The 14,799-nt window shown below is 40.4% G+C and overlaps 1 long non-coding RNA gene across 2 annotated transcripts; it reads right to left on the bottom strand.

Annotated features, from left to right (window-relative positions):
• Positions 1 to 12,737: 12,737 nt before the first annotated feature.
• LOC115279259 lies at positions 12,738 to 14,502 on the bottom strand. 2 transcript variants are annotated; one of them, XR_003903311.1, is made up of 3 exons: positions 14,368 to 14,502; positions 14,043 to 14,135; positions 12,738 to 13,556 (listed from the first exon to the last, which is right to left on the bottom strand). It is a non-coding gene; the product is annotated as an uncharacterized LOC115279259 (long non-coding RNA). The 2 variants fall into 2 exon arrangements; XR_003903312.1 differs by having other exon boundaries at positions 12,738 to 12,866.
• Positions 14,503 to 14,799: the final 297 nt, after the last annotated feature.

Raw genomic sequence — 14,799 nt, 5'->3', positions numbered from 1 at the left:
TTTAGTAAGGTGACAAAAAAACTTGATTTTAAATGAAATGGGGGGAGAGCGTTTTGTGTGTCTCTTTTCCTCTCCTAGTTGACCTCTATGATAATGTTGCATAAATGTTGCATAAATACCTTCTTGGAACTGGATGATGATCACTGGTTCCAATTTACTAGATTTCAGGAAAAACTCAGAGTACATGCCCACAGCAAACTCCACTGGTTCTAAAATGGGTGCTCTGTCTGCATGCTGTATTGGCTTATCTATGTGGCAAGTGCTTCCGATTTTGCTGAAATTTTTTTCTCTCAAGAAACATTGTCTCTCCGTTTTCAGATGATGATTATCATCTGTGTAAACAGTCACTGTCTACTGACACTTGTTAAAGCTTCTTCGTTGGATGTTGATTCTGCTAACCTATTCTCCGTTGGTATATTTTAGTGCTTCCTTGTTGTCCTGGTGTTTTCTTCTCCTTCTTTCCTAAATTTAAAAAATTGATTATTTTTGGAGAATTGTAGATTCACATGTGGTCGTGGGAAATAGAGAGAGACCTTGTACGCCAGGTACCCAGTATCCACCAATAGTAACTCTTGTAGATCTGTGCACACCATCATGGTGAGCACAGTCAAAATACAGAAAAATTACATGAAAAGGATTCCTTGTTCTCTTCTTCTTTAATCGCATTACCCTACCCCCACCTCTGACCACTGGCAACCATTAATCTGTTCTCTTTTTCATGATGTCTTTCAAGAATGCTATATAAATAGAGTTATACAGTATATTACATTTTACTTATTTTTCTTTTTTTTCAAATTACTAATTCGTTTTTTATTTTTTAATTTTACATCCAAGTTAGCATATAGTGCAAGGATGGTTTCAGGAGTAGATTCCTTAATGCCCCTTATCCATTTAGTCCATCCCCCCTCCCACAGCCCCTCCAGTAACCCTCTGTTTGTTCCCCATATTTACGAGTCTCTTATGTTTTGTCCCCTCCCTGTTTTTATATTGTTTTTGCTTCCCTTCCTTAATGTTCATCTGTTTTGCATCTTAAAGTCCTCAAATGAGTGAAGTCTATATCTGTCTTTCACTGATTAATTTCATTTATCATAATACCCTCTAGTTCCATACATATAGTTACAAATGGCAAGATTTCATTCTTTTTGATTGCCGAATAATATTCCGTTATGCATATGTGTGTGTGTGTGTGTGTGTGTGTGTGTGTGTGTGTATTCCACATCTTATTTATCCATTCATCCATCAATGGACATTTGAGTTCTTTCCATACTTTGGCTATTGTTGATAAGGCTGCTATAAACATTGGGGTGCATGTGCCCCTTCGAAACAGCACACTTGTATCTTAGATAAATACCTAGTAGTGCAATTGCTGGGTTGTAGAGTAGTTCTACTTTTAATTTATTAAGGAATCTCCATACTGTTTTCCAGAGTGGCTGCACCTGTTTGCATTCCCACCAACAGTGCAAAAGAGATCCTCTTTCTCCACATCCTTGCCAACATCTCTTGTTGCCTAAGTTGTTAATGTTAGCCATTCTGACGGGTGTGAGGTGAAATCTCATTGTGGTTTTGATTTGTATTTCCCTGATGATGAGTGATGTTGAGCATTTTTTCATGTGTTGGTTGGCCATCTGGATGTCTCCTTTGGAAAAGTGTCTATTCATGTTTTTTGCCCATTTCTTTAATAGATTATTTGGTTTTCAGGTGTTGAGTTTGGTAAGTTCTTCATAGATTTTGGATACTAACCCTTTATCTGGTGTGTTGTTTGCAAATGTCTTCTCCCATTCCATCAGTTGCCTTTTCGTTTTGCTGTTTCCTTCACTGTGCAGAAGCTTTGTATCTTGATGAGGTCCCAGTAGTTCATTTTTGCTTTTGTTTCCCTTGCCTCTGGGGACATGATGAGTAAGAAGTTGCTGCAGCCAAGGTCCAAGAGGGTTTTGCTTGCTTTCTTCTTGAGGATTTTGATGGCTTCCTGTCTCACATTTAGGTCTTTCATCCATTTTGAGTTTATTTTTGTGTGTGGTGTAAGAATGCGGTCCAGGTTCATTTTTCTGCATGTTGCTCTACAGTATATAACATTTTTGATTAGTTTTCCACTCAGCATAATTCCCTAAGATGTGTTGTTTATCAGGTTCTCATGCCTCTTTGTTGCTGAATACTGTTCCATGCTTTGGATACACCATAATTTGCTTAACTATTCAACAACTGAAAGACATTTTTGTTTTTTCCAATTTTGGGGCATTTTGGGTAAATATAGCAGCTGTGAACATTTATATATAGGACTATTGTGAACGTTACTTTTAATTTCTCTAGCATAAATACCAGATAGAGAAATTACTAGGTCATATAGTAAGTATATGTTTAGTGTAAGAGATTGCCACACTGTTTTCCAGAGTCTATTGTAACGTTTTTACATGTCCACCAACAATGTATGAGTGATCCAAATCATGCAAATCTTTACCAGCATATATCATTTGGATATATTTCTGTGGGTTTAATTTGGGTTCTCTGTTCTGTTTCATTGACATGTATGTCTATCCCTTCTCTAAAACCATACTGTCTTGACATTGTAGCTATATAGTAATCCTTAACATCTAGACTGATTTTTTCCACTTTTAAAAATCTCAAAAAATTTTATACTGTCTTTTTTGCTATATAGGCCCTATGCCTTTCCGTGTATAATTTAGAATAAACTTCTGTAAGTCTACAAAAAGAATCTTATTGAATTTTGATAGTAATTGAATTAGATCAATTTGGGGAGAAATGACATCATGTTAAGTTATCTAATCCACAAACATAGTATGTGTTTCCATGTATGTAGATGTTCACTGATTTCTTTAATCAGCTTTAATAAATATTTTGTAATTTTTAGGGTACAGATTCTGTACATGTTTTGTTATATTTATACGTAAGTATTTCATTTTATTGGGAGTGACTGTATATGATATTGTGTTTTTAATTTTGGTTGCCTTAAGTTCATGATTAATATATGGAAATGTAATTATTTTTTCCTTATTGATCTTATATTCTGCAACCACAGAAATCACTTTTTACTTCTAGGAGACTTAATTATTTATTTTTGTAAATTCCTTAGGATTGTCTATGTAGACAATAATGTCATTTATAAATAGTGATAATTTTTTTCCACCTATATGCCTTTTATTTCTTTTTCTTGCCTTATTGCAACAGCTAGAACTTCTGATACTACATTGAATAACACCGGTGAGGGGAAATACTTGCCTTGTTTCCAGTTTTAGGGAGATTTACTCAAATTTTTTTTAAATCATTAAGTATAATGTTAATGATAGGATTTTTGTAAATGTTCTTTCTCAGGTTAGGAAAGTTTTCCTCTATCTATAGTTTGCAAAGAGTTTTTTATTATGAATACATTTTGAATTTTATCAAATGTTTTTTCTGAGTCAAATTATAAGATGATCTATAATTCTTTTTCTGTAGTGCGTTGATATGACTGGTTATAGTGATTGGATTTTGAATGTTGACCCAGCCTTGTGCCTTCTCCTGAAATAGAACCCAGTTTATCACAGTATGTAATTCCATTCTACTTTCCTTTATACTGGACTTCTGATTTGCTAATATTTTGTCTGGAATTTTTACATGTGAGTTCATGAGAGATATTGATCTGTAGTTTTCTTCTTTTGAATTATCTTTGTCTAGTTTTGTTATTAGGGTAATATTGCCCTTGTAAATTAAGTTGGGAAGTGTTCTCTAGGTTTCTGTTTCTGTTTTTTTTTAAATTTTTTAAAATTTTTTAAAATTTATTTTTGATACAGAGAGAGACAGAGCATGAGAGGGGGAGAGGCAGAGAGAGAAGGAGACACAGAACCGGAAGCAGGCTCCAGGCTCTGAGCTGTCAGTACAGATCCTGACACGGGGCTCAAACCCACGAACGTGAGATCTGACCTGAGCTGAAGTCAGAGGCTTAACCAACTGAGCCACCCAGGCGCCCCTAGGTTTCTGTTTCTTGGAAGAGATTACATAATGTTGCTGTTAATTCTTTTAAAAATGTCAGAATTCTCCAGTGAAATAATCTGGCCCTTGTGATTTCACTTTTTGGAAATTTCTAAATTAAAAACTCAATTTCCTTAATGATCATGAGATTCTATTTGTGTATTTCACATAGGCTAAGTTTTGGTATTTCATGACTTTTGTGTCCATTTAAGTTGTCAAATTTATGAGTGTACAGTTGTTTGGAGGCTAGCATGGTGCCTGGCGCTGGACATGCAAGAGGTCAAGACACCTTTTGTCCCAGACCCACTGATCTTATTATCCAGTAGTACCAAGTAATTAATAATAAATGTTACTAAATAAATAAATATGCATGATCTTGATCAGTGAACAATCTTTCTCTGAGATATCTCTTATTAGTTTATCAGGTTGAAGAATTGATCACGATTATTCTAATTCAGTGTTCTGTATGTGAGACGTCCAAGAGGTTAAGAGCACTCACCCCTCCACATCCTCAGATTCCTAATTTTGTCAAGTAATGGAATTTTGAGTCTCAGTGTTTCCATGCTTAACATTATCTTTCAATTTTCCTTGGAGGTTTTAGAGAGCAGGGCAGAAAATACTGTCTACATTTGACTTATTATGTGTCAACCTAGAAAATTCCAGATGGTTTTGTCTGGCATTTTTGCCTCATATTTAGGGGAATACTTGTTTGAAGTTGCTGGGCTCGCTGTCTGTGTCTTTTATCTCTCTCCTGTTAAGATGTTAAGATAATCATACAAATACTACATATTGATGATGAGCTGTAAATTCTTAAGGGTTAGAGACGATTTGCCCACCCTCTTGAACTCTCTTTTTTCAGGTCCCAACTATTATAACCAGATTATTTCCATCATTTTGCAAGAGCAAGTGGGACTTAAATAGACCAATTTATCTAGGCTATAGATGGAAAGGAATTTAGGGTACTGAAACAATCAACTATTTTCAGATATGTCCCGCATTTTTGCTTTAGTTTTTTTTTAAATCTTATTTTTAGTAAACAGTTTAAAGCCCAATTACTCTGAACTCATTGTTTGTTTATCTCTACTCTTTTCTAACAAACTTAAAAAAAAAGAAACCTCTTGGAGCTGTAAGTCCTAAACTAAGGAATTTTGGAAGATGCTCTCCTATTGACCAAAGCTCTATAAATATTGATAGTGAAATTTCACATAGTGATAGGAATCATCAGCTGTTTGCTGATATGGGGAGAACATCATTCCTTAGCTTGAAGGACATACTTGCAGTCAAGGGCACTTAGCGCTCATCGCAAAACAGGTATTCAAGATGCTTATGAACATAAAATGAAGTCTTCTTTTGCAAGCATGCTACTTAAAATTCATTTTGAGCCAGGCAGACTTCCTATAACTCTTCTTTTACATGTTTCCCGCTTATTTGTATTAAAGCCCCTTTTGTTCGTTTCTCCTTCATGCCTCCTCTTTTTCTGAAAATGAATTCCCAATAAACTTGCTTTCTATTCATGGTTAACACATGGTGTGCAAATCTTTTACTCTTGCTTTCATATTCTTAAAACAAAATCTACCCCACTGAGCACTCAAGTTACATTTTAACAAGGTCTGTCAATTCTGGGTCAGCCCCTTGGACGTGAAGTGGGAGCCATAGTTTTAAATTGCTTTATAGGGCTCCTTTGGGGATGGAAAGGAGAGAATGGGAAGGAAAAATGTTACTTATCTATATTCTTCAGAATGAAGAATGAAATATGTTTTATGATACCAAGCAAGGCCAATATACAATACTTTTTCCCCTTGGCCTTAGATTTACTTCCAGATTTGATTCCAAAGCAGTTGTTGCTGGGCCTTGTGTTCATGCCACAGATAATTACTGAGTACCCACTATGTGGCAAGTACTATTCCCCGAATAAAATATACAAACAGAAGTCAGACTCACTAAAGCTATTAAAAACAAACTGATCTAGAAATAGCCGCAAGGCATCTATGTTTGTAATGAGCACAGAGCAGTGGATTGTGGAAGGACGCCTGGGGCCCCACATCAGTATTTACTTATATGTGAACTGTTATATGGTTATTTACTTTTCTGTCTGCTTCCATTAGACAGTTAGCCCTTAGGCTCAGAGATTTTATCTTAGTCATCTTCATATTTGTGATATATAGACAGTCAATGGTACTGAGGAGACAGTTGATCAACCGTTTATAGACTAATTAGAGGTTTCTCTCCCATCACTCCAAAATATAGATGATGGTTTGATAAAACCCAGATTATAAAAATAAACCAGGGGCTCCTGGATGCCTCAGTTGGGTAGGCATCTGACTTCGGCTCAGGTCATGATCTCATAGTTTGTGGGTTCGAGGTCTGTGCTGGCAGCTCAGAGCCTGGAACCTGCTTCAAATTCTCTGTCTCCCTCTCTCTCTGCATCTCCTCTGCTCATGCTTTGTCTCTCTCTGTCTCTCAAAAATGAATAATTGTTAAAAAATTAAAAATAAAGCAATCGTTTGTTCACAAAATGTGCTAGAATTAAAAATGAGTTCTGAAATTTGGGACCTGTAATTAAGGAAAGAAAAATAACATTTGGAAAAGGTTACTTGATATTTTATACTTTATAAACATGCAATATTTATATATTACAAATATATTTGTATTTATATTTTAGAATAGTTTTAGGTTCAGAGCAAAATCAAGTGAAAAGTACGGAGAGAGTAGGTGGTCTCTGCCTACGCCACCACCTCCCCAACTATCAGCCTCCTGGATTATCAACATCCACTTCCCGAATCTTTGTTGTAATCAGGGGACCTACATGGACACGTCATTTCCATTCAGTCTATAGCTGATGTTAGAGCTCACTCTTGGTGTCCATTCCATGGGTTTTCAAAAATGTATAATGGCACGTATCCAACATGATAGTGTCATACAGAGTGTTTTCGGTGTCCCGAAAGTGCTTTGCACTCCACCTCTGAATCCCTCCCTTCTCTCTAACCCCGCGCAACCACTCACCTTTGTACTCTCTGTGGTTTTGCCTTTTCCAGAATGTCATAGCATTGCAATCATACAGCATATATAGTCTTTTCTGATTGGCCTCTTTGACTTAGTCATATGCGTAATTTTCCTCCATGTCTTTTTATGGCTTGATAGCTCATTTGTTTTTTAATATTCCATTGTTTGGATATCTCATGGTTTATCCATTTATCTACTGAAGGATGTCTTGTTTATTTACAAGTTTGGGAAATTATTAATAAACTTTAAATATCTTGTGCAGGTTATACAGTTATATAGTGTGGATATGTTTTCATCTCATTTGAGCATGATTGCTGGATCATATAGAAAGAATATGTTTACTTTTGCAAGAAACTGCTTAGCTGTCTTCCAAAGTGGCTGTTACCATTTGCCTTCTCACCAGCCATGACTAAGAGTTCTACTGCTCCAGAATTCAGTGTTGTCAGTGTTCTGGGTTCCGGACATTCTGATAAGTGTGTAGTGGTATCTCACTGTTTAAATTTGCAATTCCCCAATGACATAGGATGTTCAGCAACTTTTCATAGGCATGTTGGCCATCCGTACACTTCTTTGGTGATGTGTTTTTTCTGGTCTTATGCCCGGTTTTTAATTGGATTGTTTGTTTTCTTGCTGTCAAGCTTTAAGTGTTGCCTGTATGTTTTGGATAACAGTCCTTAATTAGATATGAGTTTTGCAAATATTTTACCTCACTGTGGCTTGTCTTTTCAATCTCTTGGCAGTGCTTTTTTCCAGAACAAAAGCTTTTAATTTTTATGAAGTCCAGCTTATCAAGTCTTTCTTTCATGGGTCATGTTTTTAGTGTTGTATCTAAAAGTTATCACCATGTCTAAAGTCCTTTAGATTGTCTCCTATGTTGTTTTCCAAGAGTTTTATAGTTTTGCATTTAAAAATGTTTTTTTTAAATTTCTTTTTTTTACTTGAGAGAGAGAGAGCATGCATGCGTGAGAATGAGTGGAGGAGGGAGAAGAAGGAGACAGAGAGAATCTGGAGGAGGTGGGGGTTGACCCCATGACCCTGCGATCATGACCTGAGCCAAAATCAAGAGTCAGACATTCAACAGACTGAGCCAACCAGGTGCCCCTATAGTCTGCATTTTACATTTAGGTTTATGATCCATTTTGAGCTAATTTTGCTGAAGGATGTCAACTCTTTCTTTTTATTTCCTTTGTTTTTCCTTCCTTCCTCCTTCCCTCTTTCTCCTTTCCTTGGTCCCTCCCTCCTTCTCCCTTCTTCCCTTTCTCTCCTTCTTTCTTTCATGGTTATCCAGTTGTTCCATCACCATTTGTTCAAAAAACTTTATTTTCTTTATTGTATTGCCTTTGCCTTCTTGTCAAAGAGCAAGTGACTATCAATCGGGAGGCCTATTTCTAGGCTCCTCACTCTGCTCCATTTATCAGTTTGTCTATTCTTTTGCTCCTACCACATCGCCTTTATCATAAGAAACCACTAGAGCAGCTTTGACGCTTGGTAGTGTCAGTCTTCTTTGTTTGCCTCTTCAGCATTGTGTACTGTATCCTGGATCTTTTTCTTCTCCATATGACTAGAATCAGCTTGTCAGTATCCCTAAGATAACTTGCTGGAATTTTGACTGAGATTGTGTTGAATCTACAGATCACATTGGGAAAAACTGACACCTTGACAATTTTGAGTCTTTCAATCCTTAACTGTGGAATATTTAGCTACTCTTTGATTTCTTTTAACAGAATATTGTAATTTTCTCATAGAGATCCTGTACATATTTTGTTAGACTTATACCTGAGAGTTTAACTTTGGGGTGCTAATGTAAATGGAATCGTTTTGAATTTCAAATTCCACTGTTCATTGCTGGTATAGAGGAAAGTGATTTACTTTTATATATTAACCTTGCATCCTACAACCTTGATGTGATTGACTACTAGTTATAGGAGTTGTTTTGTCAGTTCTTTCAGATTTTCTATACAGAAAATCATGTCATCTGTGATTGTATTGATGTTTAAAACACATTTTTAAAATGAATAAACATGAGAGAGAGAATGAGCAGGGGAGGGGCAGAGAAAGGAAACAGAGAATCTGAAGCAGGCTCTGCACTGTCAGTGCAAAGCCTGATGTGGGGCTCAAACCACAAACTGTGAGATCAGGACCTGCGCTAAAGTGGGACATTCAACCAACTGAGCCACCCAGACTCCCTGATTATATTGACTTTAAAAAATGTTTTTTTTTTTTTTACTGTTTTTATTTATTTTAGAGAGAGAGACAGCATGAAGAGGGGAGGGTCAGAGAGAGGGGGAGATACAGAATCTGAAGACAGGCTCCAGGCTCTGAGCTAGCTGTCAGCACAGAGCTCGACAGGGGGCTTGAACCCATGAACCGTGAGATCATAACCTGAGCCGAAGTTAGACCCTTAACCGACTGAGCCACCCAGGCGCCCCTGTATTGACTTTTAAAGGGAGATTGAAAAAGCTTTTCCACAGATAAGGGAGTTTATTTTTACTTAAGTGTCTCTCCATTAAAACCTGTTCTACAAACATGTTTATTGTAGAATAAAATGCATAGCTTTTATGTATGTCCCTTAGAAGTACAAAATCTCCCCTCATTAAGGCTCTTTCCTAACCAGTTCACCCCACTTCTCCTAAGATCAGTACTACATTTTGAAAAAGTTATCAAATACAGATCTTTACATTTAAATCTGATATTATATATGTAAGGTGAAAGAACAAAAATCCAGCTGCGTAAATCGGAAGATCAAATTGGCTTTATGAAGTCACATCGTGAGTGTGGCAGCATCCTATCTAACCAGTAGGGGGAGCTCTGTGGAGTTGTACAAAATGGAAGGTTTTGCAGGAAGGCAGATTGGGCAAGGAGTCATTAGCAAAAGAAAAGAAAGGATTGTTTCAGGCAAGGTCTTAGGGTAAGGACAAGGAGTGTTATTGTGCAGAATACATCATCTTCCTTGAGGACTGGAAAGGGCCCCTGTGACAGGTTACCTCAGTGTTGCTGATCAGAAAATTCTGGATGTTTTGGCTTAACATTTCACTTCTGGAGAGGTTGAAAGTGCAATTGAGTCTTGGGTGCTATCTGGGGACAAGTGACTCCACCTTGGGCCTTGTTTTTCTTTTTAACAAAGGTTAAATATTTTAGCTGACTATCCTAGATCTTTTGCAAGGGCCCAATAAAACTACTGCAATAGCCAAGGTGATCTTTTTAAGACAAAAATTGGATTAAATCACTCCCTTGCTTAAAACTCTCAAGGCAGGGGAGGCTGAATGGGTCAGCTGGTTGAGCTCTGACTTTGGTTCAGGTCATGATCTCACAGTTTGTGAGTTCCAGCCCTGTACTGAATCGGCCTCCCTGCTGTTGGCCCAGAGCTCTTTTTGGATACTGGTCCCCTTCTGTCTCTGCCCTGCCCCCACTCATGCTCCCATGTGTGTGCGCGTGCTCGCTCGCTCTCTCTCTCAAAAATAAACAAACATTAAAAATGGAATATTCTAAAAAGGTGGCAAAATCAAATCAAACTTTCCAGTAGAGTTGACTGGTTTTCTTTTACATGGTACTTTCTTTTAAGGGGTCAGTGTGATGAAACTATTAGAAGGATTCATACCGAATTTATAAAGTTTGTAAATTATTTTCAGTTTTGTTTATCTTAAGTGAAGCCTTAGGCTATTTTAAGTATTGTTTAATGTTCTATGAACTTGTTATCTTATAACCTGGACTGAGCTAAAGGGTGGCTCAATGATTAATAAAAAAGCCTATGACAGTGTGAAGACCCGTCTTCCTTACTTTCTGTGGCTCTTTGCAGGGTCACACGGGTCACAAGACATTTCCCTGAGAGCAAAGTGGCATAGAGTGGGAAGTGGGCAGAGGTGGGGGCAGTTTAAAGAATCCCAGTTTTCTGAGGTTCACCAAACCTGAGGTAGAAGCACAGGCCCTCCGCTCTTTAGGAGACTTTAGCCCCTGGGGGACCAAGAGCTGTTGGCTCTACCCTGGGCTGTAGGGATAATGGACCTGAGTGCTGCTCACCTTGGAGCTCTTTTAAGTGAGAAAATGGACTAACTAGTAAGGCACCGATTTGATTGTGATGAAGTTAGAACTACCACCGAGATCCACACAGGGTATCAAATTTCAAGAGATTGAAGATAATTGTAGACAATCCTTATTTTTACAGAAAGTTGATGTGCAGAGTTTGAAGTGATTGAGTTAAGGCAACATCATTAGTTACTGACTGAGCTAAAATATCTGTACCAATATTACTTACAAGGTCGGTATCCGATTGAAACCTGATAAAGTGGATTTTTTTTAATCCAATAAAATCATCTTACAGGATAAGATGATTTATGTTTTAACCTGTATTTGAATATTTGCCTGTTGGCTAGTTACGTTTGAGTATTTACTGTCTACACTTATAAAAAACAAAAAAGTATGAAGTGTGTTGTTGGAGGGAACTGGATTCCGTCCCCAGTCAGAATGTTCTTCAGTCGTCCCCTCTGCCCCTCTGTCCTAGGATTTATGGCTCATGCCTGGGAGCACTTGCGAATGTGGATGTATGACAACTGTGCAGCTAATGGAGCTTAGCCCCGCAGGCTTCATGGGTAGCGTTCACCTCTAGCTGCGGCCACAGCAAGCGCTCCTGGGAAGAAAGGAGAACATTTTGCCCTTGAATGTGTTTATATTCAGGAAAAGCTTCTTTAATGTTGTAGCTAGGTGTGGCATAAAACACTAAAACAAGTGGTGTTAGAAACACACTTACAAAAACAATTAGGATTTTCAATGTCTTTATGTAATGCCCAAGATTTTAATATCACCCCAAAACCAGAAACCGCCAGGGAGACCAAGGCATGCAGGTAAAAGCAAAGGGCAGTTTTATTACGGCTCAGGCTCGCCGGGCCTAAGTTCGGGCTCACAGCCTTCGCCAGCGCAGTGGATCCGGGCTGAGAGCCCCGAGCAGGGGCTGAGCAGGGTCTTTATGGGGTTTGGGAAGGGGGCGTTACAGGAAACTGTGACATCCAATCATTGTATAACAGCATTGGCAGTAGCTCTAACCATACACACTGTCCGGGGTGTTCGTTACTTTTGGCGGGACCCAATGACAACATTTAGGGTATCTTTGAAATTAACCAATTACAGAGCGAGTTCAGGGTCTTGTTCAGTGACTATCGGGTTAACTTTAACATTAGGTAACAGGGTCCTATCTAAAGTTCCCATCTGCAGGTCTCCCCCTTAGGAATGTGGGGAGAGGTAGCTGGCCTTTCCTGATTGGATACCGCAAAGTGGTCTCTTCTTTAGGCAATGTGTAACTGCCTAATGGTTCCGGAGCGACTGACCTTAGGCCTTCTAGCTTAGAGGGGAAACAAAGCCTGTCATGGCGTCTGTTTGGTTTAGCCTTACATTTACTCAATATATTTTTCTCTTCACTTCAAGTGTTACTAGTAGTAATCTAATTTTTCTTTTTTTTATGTTTATTTTTGAGAGAGAGAGAGTGAGCATGAGCGGGGAAGGGGCAGAGAGAGAGACACACACTCACAGAATCCGCAGCAAGTTCCAGGCTCTGAGCTGTCAGCACAGAGCCCGATGCGGGGCTAGAATCCATGAACCGTGAGATCATGATCTGAGCTGAAGTCGGACACTCAATTGACTGAGCCGCCCAGATTCCCTGAGAAGCTTGATATTTTCAAGGCATTGCTCTAAGCATTGGGACACAACAAAACCATGAAACTGTCTTTGTCTTCAGTACCTTATTATATGGTTGAACCGAAAAGACACCAAATGCTCAGAAATAAGTAATAAACAGTTTTTACTAAGTCGAAAGAACAGAGGTGGAGCCTGGAAGAGTTAGAGAAGTCTGGTTCCTGGGTCAGATGCGCACTTGCGAGTGATTCTTGGAGAAGGAGCTGGGCTGCGGTGAGCTGGAAGAGGTACAAATTCTAATCAGTTACAGAGAAAGGCGAGGAATGACAGCCCTCACAGGGATCCGGTGGGGAGTCCCTGTGTGAGGAAAAGGATGGGCGGGAGCGGTGGGCTGACTGAGGCCCAGGAAGGCCTCCTCGGGCCTCTCACTCGCCCCTGCCGACTGTGGGGAGACTGCTGGTGCTGGTCCTGCCGTGTTACCCCTGGGAAGTACCGTTCACGGCCGTCATGCAAGTGGCCTGTGTCCAAAGGGCAGACTCGCCCTCCGCGGGTAAACAGAACTTCAGGTTGTGTTAGGAGAGGTCCTTCTGCCTCGGGGTAGGCATCGTTCAGCGACGTGAGAGCGCGGAGGAGGGCGACACCGACGGGGTCTGGGGTCTGCGTTCTCCAGGAGCCGTGGACTCCTTTCTCGGTCTCCTTGACAATGGCCTTGCCCTGGAGGCTTCCCAGAGCGCCATCTCCAGCCTCCGACCCTCATCTGACTCTGGTCAAGTATGTTCAGCGGCCTCTGTACACGTTTGCTTAGATGACATGCTCCGCAAATCCCAAACCAAATAGCAGTTTTACGTGCTTTTTTCCAAATCTGCTCCTTTCAGAGATTTTCCACCGCTGGGTGAGGAGCCTCAGCGTCCAGTGGTAGGGTAAGAGCACGCCAGTCTGCTTGGGCCCTTCTTCCCTTTTCTGGCCCCCTGCCCCAGGACACACACCGACAACCGGTTCAGTCAGTAAGCCCCACGCCGCCCTCATCACTTTCCCTTCCTTCTCCTGTGTTGCTCCAAATGCCCCTGCCTGACTGCTGCCACCCGGTTTATTTTCTCCAGTTTATTGCTCTAGCTGTCAGAGGTAAGCTTTCTGTCAGAGCCGCTCTGATTATGCCACTTCCCTGTTTAAAGTTTTCAGTGGCTTCCCATTATCCTAAGGGACACGTCCAGACGTGCTTGGTGGCCCTTCGTGCCTGGACCTGCCTCGGCCCCCCCCCTCCTCCCGCCGGACTGCTGGGGAGCCCACCTGGCTCTCGGTGGCTGAGACCCTGCACTTCCTTTCCGTCTTGAGCCTCAGGGAACCCTTTTCTGACACTCCGGTCAGCTTGGTTGCTTCAGGGGCTGCATCTGCTGTCCCCTGAGTGGCTCTGAAGCTGAGATCACCTTAGCAGAGTCACTAATTGTCAACTTTACCTGCTAGATTCCATAAGTTCTGGGAAGGCAGTGTCTGCATCTGTTTCTTGTTTTATTTATTAGTATTGTTGTTGTTATTTTTCTCACCTGTATCTGTGAGGCATGGAGAAATTAGGAATGGTGAATTAAAGTGTGTGGATTTGATTTCAGGTCATTTTGACTCTCACACTGTGTTCTGTCCACCACACCACATCCCTCTGTCTTCCCCAAGTTCACTTACACGTCTCAAGAAGACTGAGATTTTGGAATAGTGTGCAGAGAGCAGATTGGTTTCCCCACCCCTAGCTGGGTGCCCATTATTCAATTCAGTTCTGACAGGACTTACTTGGAGGTAGTGTTGGACCCACAGGGGAGGCTCAGTAGCAGAGGACTGTCCCCCAAACCCACTTCAGACACCAGTGCACGGCCAGGTGGCCACCAGGGTTTCTGACCGACCGGCTGTAAATCGGAGGTTCCCACAGTCCCCTTCTTGGATTGGATTACTTCACTGAACAGCTCATAGAATTCAGGAAAACCATTTACTTAATAGATTACCAGCTTGTTAGAATAGGGTGTAGTCTAGAAACAGCCAGATGGAGGAGATGCCCAGAGCAGGGTGTGGGGGAGGGGCGCCGCCCTCCCAGCACTGATCTGTCCTCACCCACCCAGAAATCCTCTCCTTTTGGGTTTTTGTGGAGAGTTTGGTACATGGCAGATTGATTAGGTCAGTGGCCGCTGGCGAGTAGCTCCATCTCCAGCCTTCCCCCTCCCTGCAGGT

The sequence above is a fragment of the Suricata suricatta genome, chromosome 15 (assembly GCF_006229205.1).
Source record: "Suricata suricatta isolate VVHF042 chromosome 15, meerkat_22Aug2017_6uvM2_HiC, whole genome shotgun sequence".
Lineage (NCBI taxonomy): Eukaryota > Metazoa > Chordata > Mammalia > Carnivora > Herpestidae > Suricata > Suricata suricatta.
Note: the sequence above shows the minus strand (reverse complement) of the source record. Positions and strands in the feature narration are given on the sequence as shown.